The sequence below is a fragment of the Delphinus delphis genome, chromosome 17 (assembly GCF_949987515.2).
Source record: "Delphinus delphis chromosome 17, mDelDel1.2, whole genome shotgun sequence".
Taxonomy (NCBI): domain Eukaryota; kingdom Metazoa; phylum Chordata; class Mammalia; order Artiodactyla; family Delphinidae; genus Delphinus; species Delphinus delphis.
The window spans coordinates 9,924,716-9,940,065 of NC_082699.1; positions in this window are offsets into that span (position 1 = coordinate 9,924,716).

Below are 15,350 nucleotides of genomic sequence, written 5' to 3' on the forward strand. Positions count from 1 at the left end.
AGTTAGCCAGTTGTCCCAAATCGCATTTGCTCTTATGCCTTGTATTGGCTTGGTGAAATGGAACTGACAACATCTAAGAGAGAAGTAGTCGTTGTTTTTGCTTTCAAAACACAGTAGAGCTTCATCTGAAGAAGAGGATGAGAAGTTATATTTCACTGTGTACCTATCTGCTGCCTTTAAAGTCCTCTGTTACATTAACTTTGCTTGATCTCTCAACAGCATCTGAAACTCGCTCCCTCTTGCTCCTTGAAACTCTACTTCTTTGGACTTTCTTATGCTACGCTTCTGCCTTTGATCTACTTCATGGTCGTATTCACTGCAGTTTGGGTTTTGTTCCGCTTATCTTCTCACCTTGAGTGTTTTTCATACATATATATATAGTTTACTGCTTGCTGTGTCAGAAACTACTCTAAGCATATTGCATATATTTCCTTATGGAATCCTCATAACAATCTTACAATATAGGTACTACCATTATCATCACCTTTCCATAGATGAGGAAATTACATGGAAGAATGGAGGCGCTCTTCCAAGTTAACCTAGATTCTAAACGATGGCGATGGAATTTGAACCCAGCCACTCTGGCTCAAAAGCTCACGCTCTCCCTCTATACGCTGTATACGCTTGAATTATGCAGCAGCTTATTGGTTCAGAGAATTCTTGTATCCCTCTCATGTTTGTTGGTATCAGTATTTGCTCAAGTGAAGAACCCTGGACTCATTCTCGACCTTACCTTCCATATATAATGAATGACCGGTATCATGATTTCTAGTTCCTATATGTTTTCAACCTATTTTCTCTCCTTCAAACCTACAGCCCCTATCCTAAATTTGGCCATTATTATCCTTTGTTTGGGCCTCCTAACTTCAGCCCCAAACCCGTTCAGATGGATTATCAGAGTCAACTATTTAAAAGGCAACTTTAGGGCTTCCCTGGTGGCGCAGTGGTTGAGAGTCCGCCTGCTGATGCAGGGTACACGGGTTCGTGCCCCGGTCCAGGAAGATCCCACAGGCCGCGGAACAGCTGGGCCCGTGAGCCATGGCCGCTGAGCCTGAGCGTCCGGAGCCTGTGCTCCACAACGGGAGAGGCCACAACAGTGAGAGGCCCGCGTGTCGCAAAAAATAATAATAATAATAAAAAATAAAAAAATAAAAGGCAACTTTAACCATGACATTCCTCTGAATAAGCTTCTCTGAAGCTCCCTGTCCATTCTAGTTTGAGCTTTAAGCTCTTTTACGTAATAGTAGCTTCCTCTGACCCCAGTCAATTTCCACTCTCTGCCCCACTCCCTCCTGGGACGCTCTACTCTGCTCCAAACTGTTTCGCTTGGCCTGTGTCACTCACTGTCTAAGACTCTTCTCATACATCACCTCTTATAAGCAGTCGCCTCTCCAGCCTCTCGCTCCCAGGATAGCTGGATCTGGTGCCCCTTCTCTATCATAACCCTTCATTTCACACGGTACTGAAGTCACCTGCTTGTTTGTCTCTGAGCTCCTTGAAGGTAAACTCTACCCTGTCTTGTTTGTTTTTATCCTCCCAGCACCCAGTGGTACCTGACTCTGCAGAGGGTGCTTGTTAAATGCTTGCAAACCTGAATACCAGAGGCAGTTTTATAATATCCTAAATACTGTTCCTGCCTTATAGTCACATCAGAGGGAATTTTCTGAGCTCTTGAACTGCTTTAAACAGACATTCAGTCACTGAAGGAATACATGTACACAAGTCAACTATGGAAGTCATTGCTTTCAAACAGCAAGTAAAGGAACATTTTCCTGGATGGATAGATGCTATTTCATTGTAAAATAAAATAAAATAAAATTATCATGTAATTAATGAGCTGCTCTGGTAGACATTCTTTGACTTGCTGTTAAATCTGTGCTCTGAATCTCCATTTCTATTCAAATGTAATCCCAGCTGATCTGTATCCCACCCGCACAACATTAAGAGCAGTGTAGAGAGTACTGTCCCTAATAATCCAGTGATGGGTCTTTCTGACATTGGTTTGTGATGCCATCAGGAATTTGGGGCCATTAAGGAAGAATGTGCAAAAAGGAGAAGTCCAGGGTGATGGGGAATAGAAATTTATAGAAAATGAAATCCATTTATTTAGCATTTCCTATATGCCAGGCACTGTATTATCTCATTTAAAATTTAGAAGAACATTTTTCAGTTTCTCATCACCACCCTCATTTATGAGGATTCGAACTCCAAATGTTATGTATTCCAGAAAGAGCTGTACATTTGGGCAGCTGGTTTGTCCGAGAATCCAGTTACCAGATTAATGGTGACTAATTAATATTCTGCATTGTGTTTTGTACTGAGGTGAATTTGTTTATACTAGAAACTTAAACACACATTTCATGGCATTTTGGAGGGATGTTATTCATTGTAAGTTTGTTCATTTATGTATCTCCTGGGCCTTTAAAGGATTCAAGTTGTGCATTTTCATTATTTGTGGTGGAGATGATTTCTCCCTGCAAACTTCCCCTCCGGGATTTGCATGGAGACTATTAAAGTGCCTTACTGCCTCAAACAGTGTTCCTCTCTCCTTGGGTTAGGCCCCAAGAGATGCAGCAATGATAAATGATAACTCCAAAATCATCTTCTTAATTTATAGACATGACTTTTGTCTCGAAATTTTGCCCCTAGATAAGCAGGGGCAGCAGAAAAAGGAACTCAGACAACTCCTCTCCCTTTACCAGAGTCAATCCTGAACAGTTAGCCCCAGCTTCTGTTCTGGGATATACTATGTTCCTTGGAGCTCACTGCCATAGAAAGGCCTCTACCTCCTTTTCACCCAAATGTCTCAGGAGACCCAGAGACCTCAGGTCATTGAAATCCTTTCCATAAGCCCTTGAAGTTCAAACCTCTCAAGAACCCAAACATCTCCAGGGCCCCTCCAGGCTACTTTGAAATTTCTTCACATCTACAAATATTTTATTTTGCAGGAAGTTAAAGTGGAGAAAGAGAATTTTCTATGAGGCACAGGGATATCTGTGACCATCTCTGACAGTATTTCTGCCTCCTCGGGACTTTATCCTCTCTGTTGTGTTTGGCATTTGTTTTCCCCTCCCCCGTCTTCCTACTGAGCTCCAATGTGTTGATTCTTTCTGTTCCTTAGAATTCTCCCCTGAAGAAGCTGGATGAATAAAGTAGGGGACCAGCCCTTCCTACTTCCTAGAGGAACGTCTGATTCCTGCTGTTGAGTGAAGTGTCACAGTCTTTATGTCTGACCTTCCCAGCCCTTCAAGGTTGGCTCACACTGGCATTCCAGAAATTTCAGCTGAGTTGTAGGAAATGGGTTGAACTGCCCCCTGTTGCTGTGCAACCTCCTCGGGAGCTTCCTGGTGTAATCTGAAACCAGTCTCTGAACCAAAGGGCAAGAGAGACCCAAGAAAGAGGCAGACCACTCTAGCTTGGCTGGTGGCAGGTTTAAAAAGCAAGGGAACTTACATAGAGGCTTGTCTTGGGTGGCTGCAAGATAAGTAGATTCCAACAGCCCATTATAGAGCACAGAGCAAAAGTTCAATGACATTTTAGATGTCTGGGGGCAGGAAGAAAGGAATAATCTGAAGCAGTAGGTCCTTGAGAGCAGGGAAAGCCCAGGCAAACAGAAGGCAACGTTTCTGAGCTGACAAGCTGGAGGTGGTGGATTCTGGAGGCCCCGGGAAGAATGATTGCTGGCCGCCTTGGACCATGAGTATTAGGCTGTGTTTCTCAATCTCCTCCCCTTAGTGGTCTCACCACTCATCCTATGAGACCACAGTCCAAGACTATCTACACATGGATTGAGTGAAAATTAGTGTTAGCAAAGGGAACTTTGTGGGGAGCCCTATTTTCAGATTTCCTTGCTTATTCTCATAGTGAAAATTTTATTTTGTTAAATGTGTGCTATGCAGTATTAAAATTACCCTTTAAAATAGATTTCCCCTGAAAGTGTGTGTGTATTTATAAATTCATTTTATATTCGTTTGATCTTAGTTTTCTATTTTCTTTTTGTTCCTCTTGGTTATTTTAAATGTTGTCGCTAGCTCTATATTTCATCGTCTTTCTACCTTAAGGCCCTTAAATAAAAGTATCTTTTATTAACCTATAAATGTTGTTTTAAGTATGCACACTTTTCTTAATTATGTCTATATAGGTAGACACATGTTTATATCTTAAAAAACAAAACCTTTACTTTCTCAGGAGCAATCAAGCCTAACAAATGAATGAGAATTCATGGTGGTATTTTCTAAAGAAGTTTTTGGAATTTGTAATTTGCTTGACAATAGAAATGAATTGCCATGTTTCTATAAGTATTTATTCTCAGTGTATTTTGCTTAAATATCAGTGCAATGTGTCTGTGAAAATATAATCATCACCAGCTCCATCATACAGTAGCTGTCAGAATTTTCTCAGTGTCCACTAAATAGATTTCTCTATCTTTCCTGTCTTTATTTAAACACCACCTCATTTTATTTCCTTAGCAGGAAATACTGACAATCAAAATAAAGGAAGGAAGGAAGGAAGAAAGGAATGAAGGAAGGAAGGAAACAAGAAAGAAGAAGAAAGGACTTAGTTTCTATCAAATGACCAAGAGAAAGTGTACTAAAAGCTATATTTTTATATGAAAAAATAAGATACTCTCTGTTTCTTCGGCTTATTCTCTAAAATTAGACAACACCAATAAATTAAAATAGAGACAACTTAGTTGTAGTTGAATTGTTTTTCATTATAGAAATGCTGGCCGAAAGGGAATCTGGAAGACAGAAAACTAAACACATTGTTCAACATGGATTGAGAGCCTACCGCATATCAGTCATTGCCAAACACTAGGAATACAAAGGAGAGAGGATCTTTGTCCTTGAGGAATTTATATTTTCTAGGGAAAACAGAGGAAAAATACCTCTAAAAAAGTAATTTCTGTAACTGAAACTTCCAAAAAGTTGCATCAGAAACCAATGATTGATATATTTTGGTGGAGGCTTGTACCATGAATAATGAGTAGAATTTTTCAGGTGAGGAAGAAAAGTGTATTTCATGTAGAGACATGGAAACATGCTTGGGGAACAAATGTGACTGTTACAGAACATTGTATAAATGGTATCATAAACTATGTGGTCGTTTGTGTCTGCGTTCTTCATTTATCATAATGCTTTTGGCATTCATCCATATTACTACATATATCACTAATACAGTTTTTTAATCTACAGGGACGATTGCATTGTATGGATATACCACAATTGTATATTCATTCACTAGTTGATGGACATTCGGCAAGCCTTTTTGTGAATGTATGGTTTCATTTTTTTGTCTTTTGATTTCTAGCAGTGGAGTTCCTGGGTTGAATGCTAAGTAAAGGTTTAACTATAAAAAATTGCCAAACGTATTTCTAAAGTGGTTGTAGCATTTTTCATTCCCACCAGCAATGTCAAAGAGCATGATTGCTAGATTATATAAAAATGTGTTTAGTTTTGTAAGACACTGCCAAGCTGTCTTCCAAAGTGGCTATAACATTTTGCTTTTGCAGCAGGAGGAAATGAGAGTTCCAGTCATTCCACATCATCACCAGCAATTGGAGTTGTCAGTGTTCCAGATTTTGACCATTCTAATAGGTATATAGAAGTCTCCCATTGCTATTTTAACTTGCATTTCCTGATGACATATGATGTGGAGCATCTTTTCATATACTTATTTGCCATCTGTATATTTTCTTTTGTGAGATGTCTGTTAGGGTCTTTGGTCCATTTTTTAAAAATTGGGTTGTTTGGGTTTCTGTTGCTAAATTTTAAGAGTTCTTTGTATATTTTGGCTAACACTTCTTTATCAGTTATGTATATTGCAAATATTTTCTCCCTGTATGAGGTTTGTCCTCTCATTCTCTTGACACTGTCTTTTGAAGAGCAGAAGTTTTATTTTATCTTTTTTAACACCTTTTTAGAGTATAACTGCTTTACAATGGTGTGTTAGTTTCTGCTTAATAACAAAGTGAATCAGTTAACCATATACATATGTTCCCATATCTCGTCCCTCTTGCATCTCCCTCCCTTCCACCCTAGCTATCCCACCCCCCTAGGTGGTCACAAAGCACCGAGCTGATCTCCCTGTGCTACGCGGCTGCTTCCCACTAGCTATCTATTTTACATTTGGTAGTGTATATATGTCCATGCCACTCTCTCACTTAGTCCCAGCTTACCCTTCCCCCTCCCTGTATCCTCAAGTCCATTCTATAGTAGGTCTGCATCTTTGTTCCCATCTACCCCTAGGTTCCTCTGACCATTTTTTTTTTTTTTAGATTCCATATATATGTGTTAGCATATGGTATTTGTTTTTCTCTTTCTGACTGACTTCACTCTGTATGACAGTCTCTAGGTCCAACCACCTCACTACAAATAACTCAGTTTCGTTCCTTTTCATAGCTGAGTAATATTCCATTATATATATGTGCCACCTCTTCTTTATCCATTCATCTGTTGATGGACACTTAGGTTGCTTCCATCTCCTGGCTATTGTAAATAGAGCTGCAATGAACATTTTGGTACATGACTCTTTTTGAATTATGGTTTTCTCAGGGTATATGCCCAGTAGTGGGATTGCTGGGTCGTATGGTAGTTCTATTTGTAGTTTTTTAAGGAACCTCCATACTGTTCTCCATAGTGGCTGTATCAATTCACATTCCCACCAGCAGTGCAAGAGTGTTCCCTTTTCTCCACACACTCCCCAGCATTTATTGTTTGTAGATTTTTTGATGATGGCCATTCTGACTGATGTGAGATGATATCTCACTGTAGTTTTGATTTGCATTTCTCTAATGATTAATGATGTTGAGCATTCTTTCATGTGTTTGTTGACAATCTGTATATCTTCTTTGGAGAAATGTCTATTTAGGTCTTCTGCCCATTTTTGGATTGGGTTATTTGTTTCTTTGATATTGAACTGCATGTGTTGCTTGTATGTTTTGGAGATTAATCCTTTGTCAGTTGCTTCATTTGCAAATATTTTCTCCCATTCTGAGGGTTGTCTTTTTGTCTTGTTTATGGTTTCCTTTGCTGTGCAAAAGCTTTTAAGTTTCATTAGGTCCCATTTGTTTATTTTTGTTTTTATTTCCATTTCTCTAGGAGGTGGATCAAAACGATCTTGCTGTGATTTATATCATAGAGTGTTCTGCCTATCTTTTTCTCTAAGATTTTGATGGTGTCTGGCCTTACATTTAGGTCTTCAATCCATTTTGAGTTTATTTTTGTGTATGGTGTTATGGAGTATTCTAATTTCATTCTTTTACATGTAGCTGTCCAGTTTTCCCAGCACCACTTATTGAAGAGCGTGTCTTTTCTCCACTGTATATTCTTGCCTCCTTTATCAAAGATAAGGTGACCATATATGCATGGGTTTATCTCTGGGCTTTCTATCCTGTTCCATTGATCTATCTTTCTGTTTTTGTGCCTGTACCATACTGTCTTGATTACTGTAGCTTTGTAGGATAGTCTGAAGTCAGGGAGCCTGATTCCTCCAGCTCCAATTGTGAAATTTTTTGTTCTAGTTCTGTGAAAAATGCCAGTGGTAGTTTGATAGTGATTGCATTAAATCTGTAGATTGCTTTGGGTAGTAGAGTCATTTTCACAATGTTGATTCTTCCAATCCAAGAACATGGTATATCTCTCCATGTATTGGTATCATCTTTAATTTCTTTCATCAGTGTCTTATAATTTTCTGCATACAGGTCTTTTGTCTCCTTAGGTAGGTTTATTCCTAGATATTTTATTCTTTTTGTTGCAATGGTAAATGGGAGTGTTTTCTTATTTTCACTTTCAGATTTTTCATCATTAGTGTATAGGAATGCAGAGATTTCTGTGCATTTTTTTTTTTTTTTTTTTGCGGTACGCAGGCCTCTCGCATTGCGGAGCACAGACTCTGGACGCGCAGGCTTAGCGGCCATGGCTCACGGGCCCAGCTGCTCCGCGGCATGTGGGACCTTCCTGGAACAGGGCATGAACCTGTGTCCCCTGCATTGGCAGGCGGACTCTCAACCACTGCGCTACCAGGGAAGCCCTGTGCATTAATTTTGTATCCTGCTACTTTACCAAATTCATTGATTAGCTCTAGTAGTTTTCTGGTAGCATCTTTAGTATTCTCTATGTATAGTATCATGTCATCTGCAGTGACAGCTTTACTTCTTCTTTTCCAATTTGGATTCCTTTTATTTCTTTTTCTTCTCTAATTGCTGTGGCTAAAACTTCCAAAACTATGTTGAATAATAGTGGTGAGAGTGGACAACCTTGTCTTGTTCTTGATCTTAGTGGAAATGGTTTCAGTTTTTCACCATTGAGGACGATGTTGGCTGTGAGTTTGTCATATATGGCCTTTATTATGTTGAGGAAAGTTCCCTCTATGCCTACTTTCTGGAGGGTTTTTATCATAAATGGGTGTTCAATTTTGTGAAAAGCTTTTTCTGCATCTATTGAGATGATCATATGGTTTTTATTCTTCAATTTGTTAATATGGTTTATCACGTTGATTGATTTGTGTATATTGAAGAATCCTTGCATTCCTGGGATAAACCCCACTTGATCGTAGTGTATGATCCTTTTAATGTGCTGTTGGCTTCTGTTTGCTAGTATTTTGTTGAGAATTTTTGCATCTATGTTCATCAGTGATATTGGCCTGAAGTTTTCTTTCTTTGTGACATCTTTGTCTGGTTTTGGTATCAGAGTGATGGTGGCCTCATAGAATGAGTTTGGTGGTGTTCCTCCGTCTGCTATATTTTGGAAGAGTTTGAGAAGGATAGGTGTTAGCTCTTCTCTAAATGTTTGACAGAATTTGCCTGTGAAGCCATCTGGTCCTGGACTTTTGTTTGTTGGAAGATTTTTAATCACAGTTTCAATTTCAGTCCTTGTGATTGGTCTGTTTATATTTTCTATTTCTTCCTGGTTCAGTCTCAGAAGGTTGTGCATTTGTAAGAATTTGTCCATTTCTTCCGGGTTGTCCATTTTATTGGCATAGAGTTGCTTGTAGTAATCTCTCATGATCCTTTGTATTTCTGCAGTGTCAGTTGTTACTTCTCCCTTTTTATTTCTAATTCTATTGATTTGAGTCTTCTCCCTTTTTTTCTTGATAAGTCTGGCTAATGGTTTATCAATTTTGTTTATCTTCTCAAAGAAGCAGCTTTTAGTTTTATTGATCTTTGCTATTTTTTCCTTCATTTCTTTTTCATTTATTTCTGATCTGATCTTTATGATTTCTTTCCTTCTGCTAACTTTGAGAAGTTTTATATTTTAATGAAGTCCAGCTAATCTGTAATTTCTCTCATGGATCATGCTTTTGGTATTGTATCTAAAAAGTCATTGCCTTCTTTCATTTCTGATATTAGTAATTTGTGTGCACTCTCTTTTTGTCTTAGTTTTCCTGGCTAGAGGCTTATAGATAACTGATCTTTTCAATCAACTTTTGGTTGTGTTGATTTTCTCTACTGATTTCCTGTTTTCAATGTTATTGATTTCTGCTATACTTATTATTTTTTTCTGCTTACTTTGGGTTGAATTTGCTTTGTTTTCTTTTTCCTAGTTTCCTAAGGTTGAAACTTAGGTGGCTGATATTAGATTTTTCTTCTTTTCTTCTTTCCCCCCAGTTTTATTGAGATATACTTTCCATACAGCATTGTGTAAGTTTAAGGCATATGGAATAATGGTATTAGTTATATATATTGTGAAATGATTGCCACAGTAAGTGTAGTTAATATCCATCATTTCATGTAGATACAAAAGAAAAAGAAAAAAAAATTTCTTATGGTGAGAACTCTTAGGATCTACTGTCTTAACAGCTTTCAAGTATACCATACAACATTGTTAACTATAGTTATCATTTTGTATATTACATTGCTAGACTTTATTTATCTTATAGCTAGAAGTTTGTACTGTTTGACCACCTTCATCCAATTCCTCCTCTCCTCACTCCTATCCTCTTCTTTTCTAAGTATGCATTCAATGCTATAAATTTCCCTTTTAGCACTGCTTTTACTGCATCCCACTAATTTTGGTAAGTTATGTTTTCATTTTAACTTAGTTCAAAATATTTTTAAATTTTTCTTGAGATTTCTTCTTTGACCCATGTTATTTAGAAGTGTGGTTTTTAATCTCCACATATTTGGGGATTTTCTAGTTACCCTTGTGTTATTGATTTCTAGCTTAATTCCATTGTTGTCTGAGAGCAGACATTGTATGATTTTTATTCTTTTAAATTTGTTAATGTGTGTTTTATGACTCAGCATGTGGTCTTTCTTGGTGATTGTTTCATGTGAGCTTGAGAAGAATGTGTATTCTGCCGTTGTTGGATGAAGCCGTCAATAGAGGTTAATTATATCCAGTTGATTGATGGTGCTGTTGAGTTCAACTAAGTCTTTATTGATTTTTTTTGGCTGCTGAATCTTTCCATCTGTGATAGAAGGGTGTTGAAGTCTCCAACTATGTTGGTGGATTCAGTTATTCTCCTTGCAATTCTATCAATTTTTGCCTCACATATTTAGATGCCCTGCTATTAGGTGCATACACATTGTTATGTCTTCTTGGAGAATTGACCCTTTATCGTTATGTAATGCCCTTCTTTTTCCCTCATAACTTTCCTTGCTTTGAAATTTGCTCTGTCAGAAATTGATACACTACTCCTGCTTCCTTTGATTAGTGTTAGCATGGTAGATATTTCTCCATCCATTTAATTTTAAGCTATATGTATGCAATATATACAACGTGGGTTTCTTGTAGATGACATATATTTGGGTCCTGTTTTTTGATCCACTTTGACAATCTCTGTCTTTTATTTTATTTATTATTTATTTTTTGGTTGTGCCATGTGGCTTGCGGGATCTTAGTTCCCTGACCAGGGATCAAATGTGGGCCCCCTCAGTGAAAGCCCCGAGTCCTAACCACTGGACCGCCGGAGAATTCCTGACAATCTCTGTCTTTTAATTGGTGCTTTTATACCATCTGTGTTCAAAGTGATTATTGAAATACTTGCACTAATAACTACCATATTTGTTACTTTTTTCTAGTTGTTGCTCTTGTTCTTTGTTCCTCTTTTTGTCTTTCATTATTTTTCTGCCTTTGGTTTTAATCAAGCATTTTATATGACCCCATTTTCTCTCCTTTTTTAACATATCTGTTATGCTTCATTTTTTCCCCCTATTTTAGTTCTTGCCCTAGAGTTTGCAATATATAGTTACAAATAATCCAAGTTCACTTTTAAATAAACTATGCCACTTCACTGGTAGTGAGTACCTTATAATAAGAAAATTACCCTAATTCCTTCTTCCTCATCCCTTGTATCATTGTCATTCATTTCACTTACACATAAGCATTTACAAATATATATATAATTGAATACATTGTTGCTATTATTATTTTGAAAAAATGTTATCTATTAAGAACCAAGAATAAGAAAAATAAAAGTTCTTATTTTACTTTCACTTATTCCTTTTTCAATGCTCTTCCTTTCTTTATGTAGATCTGAATTTCTTACCTATATTATTTTCCTTTCTTCTAAGGAACTTCTTTTAACATTTCTTGCAAGGCAGGTCTACTGGCAATAGAGTCCCTCATTTTTTGTTTGTCTGAGGAAGTCTTTCACTTTTGAAGGATAATTTTGTAGGGTACAGAATTCCAGGTTGGTGTTTTTTTCTCTCAACCCTTTAAATATTTCACTGTACTCTATTCTTGCTTGCATGTTTTCTGAGGAGAAGTTGAACATAATTCTTTTCTTACATTTTTTCTCCTCTGGCTGCTTTTAAAATTTTTCTTTATCTTTGATTTCCTGTAATTTGAAAATGACATTCCTAGGTGCAGATATATTTTCTTTTCATTTATCCTGCTTGGTGTTCCCTGAGCTTCCTGGATCTGTGGTTTGGTGTCTGACCAGTTTGAAAATTTGGGAAAATTCACTCATTATTGTTCCAGATATTTCTTCTGTTTCCTTATGTAGTTGTCCCACAGTCCTTGGATAGTCTGTTCTGTTTTATTTTAAAGTTTTTACTATCTTTTATTTACAATTTTGGAGGTTTTTATTGAGACATCCTTAGAGATTATTTCCTCAGCTGTGTCCAGTTTACTAATAAGCCCATCTAATGTATTTCTCATTTTGTTTCTTTTTAGTTCTTTCTTAGGATTTCCATCTCTCTGTTTCCCTTGTTTATCTGTTCTTGTATGCTGTCTACATTAGAGTCCTTAACATATTAACTATAGTTATTTTAAATTCCTTTTCTGTTAATTCTAACATCCTTGTCATGTCTGGTTCTGCCACTTGCACTTTCTCTTCAAATTTTGTTTTTTGCTTTTTAGTATGCCTTGTAATTTTTTCTTGATAGCCAGACATGATGTACTGGGTAAAAGCACTGCTGTAAAGAGTTCTCTAGTAATGTGGTGATAATGTGGGTTTGCAGGGGAATAATTGTATAGTCCTATGATTAAGTCTCAGTCTTACCTGAGCCTATGCCTCTAGACTGTGAACCTCACAAATATTTCTCAGTTTTTTCTCTCCCCTTAAGTCAGACAGGATGGCTAGAATGAGCTGGAGTTCAGTGTTTCCCTTCTCCCATGTGTAAGTGTAGAACTGACTGGAGTTGATTAGTTTCCTCCCCTAGGTCCATTATGGTCTGGTAATACCTCAGCAGATTAAGTGCTGGTTAAGTACTTTCTCCTAAGGACAGGCCTTGTTAAGCACAGTTCATTGCAGCACCATTTACAATCGCCAAGACATGGAAACAACTTAAGTGTCCATTGACAGATGAATGGATAAAGAAGATGTGGCAGATATATACAAAGAAATACTACTCAGCCATAAAAAAGAATGAAATAATGCCATTTACAGCAATGTGGATGGACCTAGAGATTATCATACTAAATGAAGTAAGTCAGAAAGAGAAAGACAAATACTATATGATATCAATTATATGTGGAATCTAAAATACGACACAAATGAACTTATTTACAAAACAGAAACAGGGCTTCCCTGGTGGCGCAGTGGTTGAGAGTCTGCCTGCTGATGCAGGGGACACGGGTTCGTGCCCTGGTCCGGGAGGATCCCACATGCCGCGGAGCGGCTGGGCCCGTGAGCCATGGCCATTGAGCCTGTGCGTCTGGAGCCTGTGCTCCACAACGGGAGAGGCCACAACAGTGAGAGGCCCACATACCACAAAAAAAACAAAAAAACCAAAAAAAAACAGAAACACTCACAGACATAGAGAACAGACTTGTGGTTGCCAAGGCAGAGAGGGGTGGGGAGGGATGGATTGCGAGTTGGGAATTAGTAGATGCAAGTTTTTATACATAGAATGGATAAACAACAAGTTCCTACTGTATAGCACAGGGAACTATATTTAATATCCTGTGATAAACCATAATGGAAAAGAATGTGAAAAAGAATGTATACATATATATACACACACATATATATATAATGTGCATATGTATATACATGCATAATGTATCTATATATACAACGGAATCACTCTGCTGTATGGCAGAAATTAACAAAATGTTGTAAATGAACTATAGATAAATCAACTATACAATAATTTTTTTTTTTTTTTTTTTTTTTGGTGGTACGTGGGCCTCTCACTGTTGTGGCCTCTCCCGTTGCGGAGCACAGGCTCCGGATGCGCAGGCTCAGCGGCCATGGCTCACGGGCCTAGCCACTCTGCGGCATGTGGGATCTTCCTGGACCGGGGCATGAACGCGTGTCCCCTGCATCGGCAGGCGGACTCTCAACCACTGCGCCACCAGGGAAGCCCTACAATAAATTTAAAAAAAATAAATAAAATAAAGTTTGTTTTATCCATTAAAAAAAAACAACCCAGAGTACTGTGGTTCATTTCCAGTTTCTTTCTTTTCTCCTCCCCCTGCTGGAAGCAAGAGGGGATTTTTCTCCAGTATTTACAGTGAAAATCTGGTTGAGCTCCTGGGGGTAAAACTTACAAAACGCGTGGGAATCTCAATGTGATAGGGTCTGCCCAAAGTTTTTAACTCTCGGACTTGTCCACACTGAGCTTCCAGCAACTTTTAAATTATAGTTGAGGTTTTCCCACCCTGGCACTGGTCCCTGTGGCAGTTTATGCTCTTGACTATATGTGACTCCCTATACTCAGCCATCTGTCTCTCCAGTGTTGGGGATTTGTCCTGTGCCCTCAATCTCTCTTATGAATCCATGAGGAATTGTTGATTTTTCAGTCTGTTCAGTCTGTTTTTGCTTGTTGCTATGATGGAGTGACTTCCAGGCTCCTTGCATATGGAACTGGAAACCAGAAGTCGAATTATTTTTAAAATTCTATCTTCTCTTTCACTTTCATTAGCTAGATTTCTTTGTTGTAATGGTTATTTGCAATAATCTTCAGGATTTGAGTTTATTTTGGCTTTCTCTTTATTAAGTACTACTATAAATTCTTCTTTTCTTTTCTTTTCCTTTTTTAACTCATAGCTTTTCTGTTCCATAGATTTAATAATTCGTAGACTTTGCGCTCTTTGGCATTCACGTGTCCCTTCTTCCTTCATGTGATTCCTGTGTCATCGGGTTGTAACCCCATTAGTCTGTGATAGTGTCCTTGAGTTCTGGAACAAGATGTCTCAGGCAAGTCTAATGTTATGCTTCAGACTTGTAATCAGCCACTTATCCAAAGAACCCTGGTATTTACGGAGCACAGTCTACATATAGGAGCACTCATTGCTCCTGGGGGTGTCATTGCCTTCAGGCATTTTAAGTGGACAGAACTAGGGAATACATACTTTTTAAAGAAAAAGTTCATGATTTAATAGTATTTCCAATTCAGATTTAACATTACAAGTTTTTGCTGTGTCATTTTATTTTGATCCCTTATTTTCGTACACAGAAATTCTTAATTCCTAACGCAGCAACATAATTACGTATTTGCTGTATTCTACCATATAAAAATGGGCCACATTATTAATAATATAATTCAAGCAAGCATTCTTACTGTTTGATGCTTGTCACCTTGACTTTTATATGTCAGATAATAATATTGTTATCCTTGCTTTCTTTATTTATAGACTACATATTTATTTTTTAAACTCTTGATGCCATGGTTTAGGTGTGTCTTGTTCAAATAGCTTATTGTTATAATTTGTGACTGTCTGTGCATGTATACGTGCATATGTGTTTGTATTCACAGAAGCATCACTGCATCTTCCCCCTCATTCTAACACTCTTAGTCTTTTAAATAAAGCCTCAGATATGTTATAAATCTATACTTTATCAATTAACTACGAAATAACTATATTAAAACATGTATTAAATATATTTATTATATCAAATTATATATTATATAATATATATAATTTTGGTTATTAGGTATTTAGGGTGGACGGAGAGGT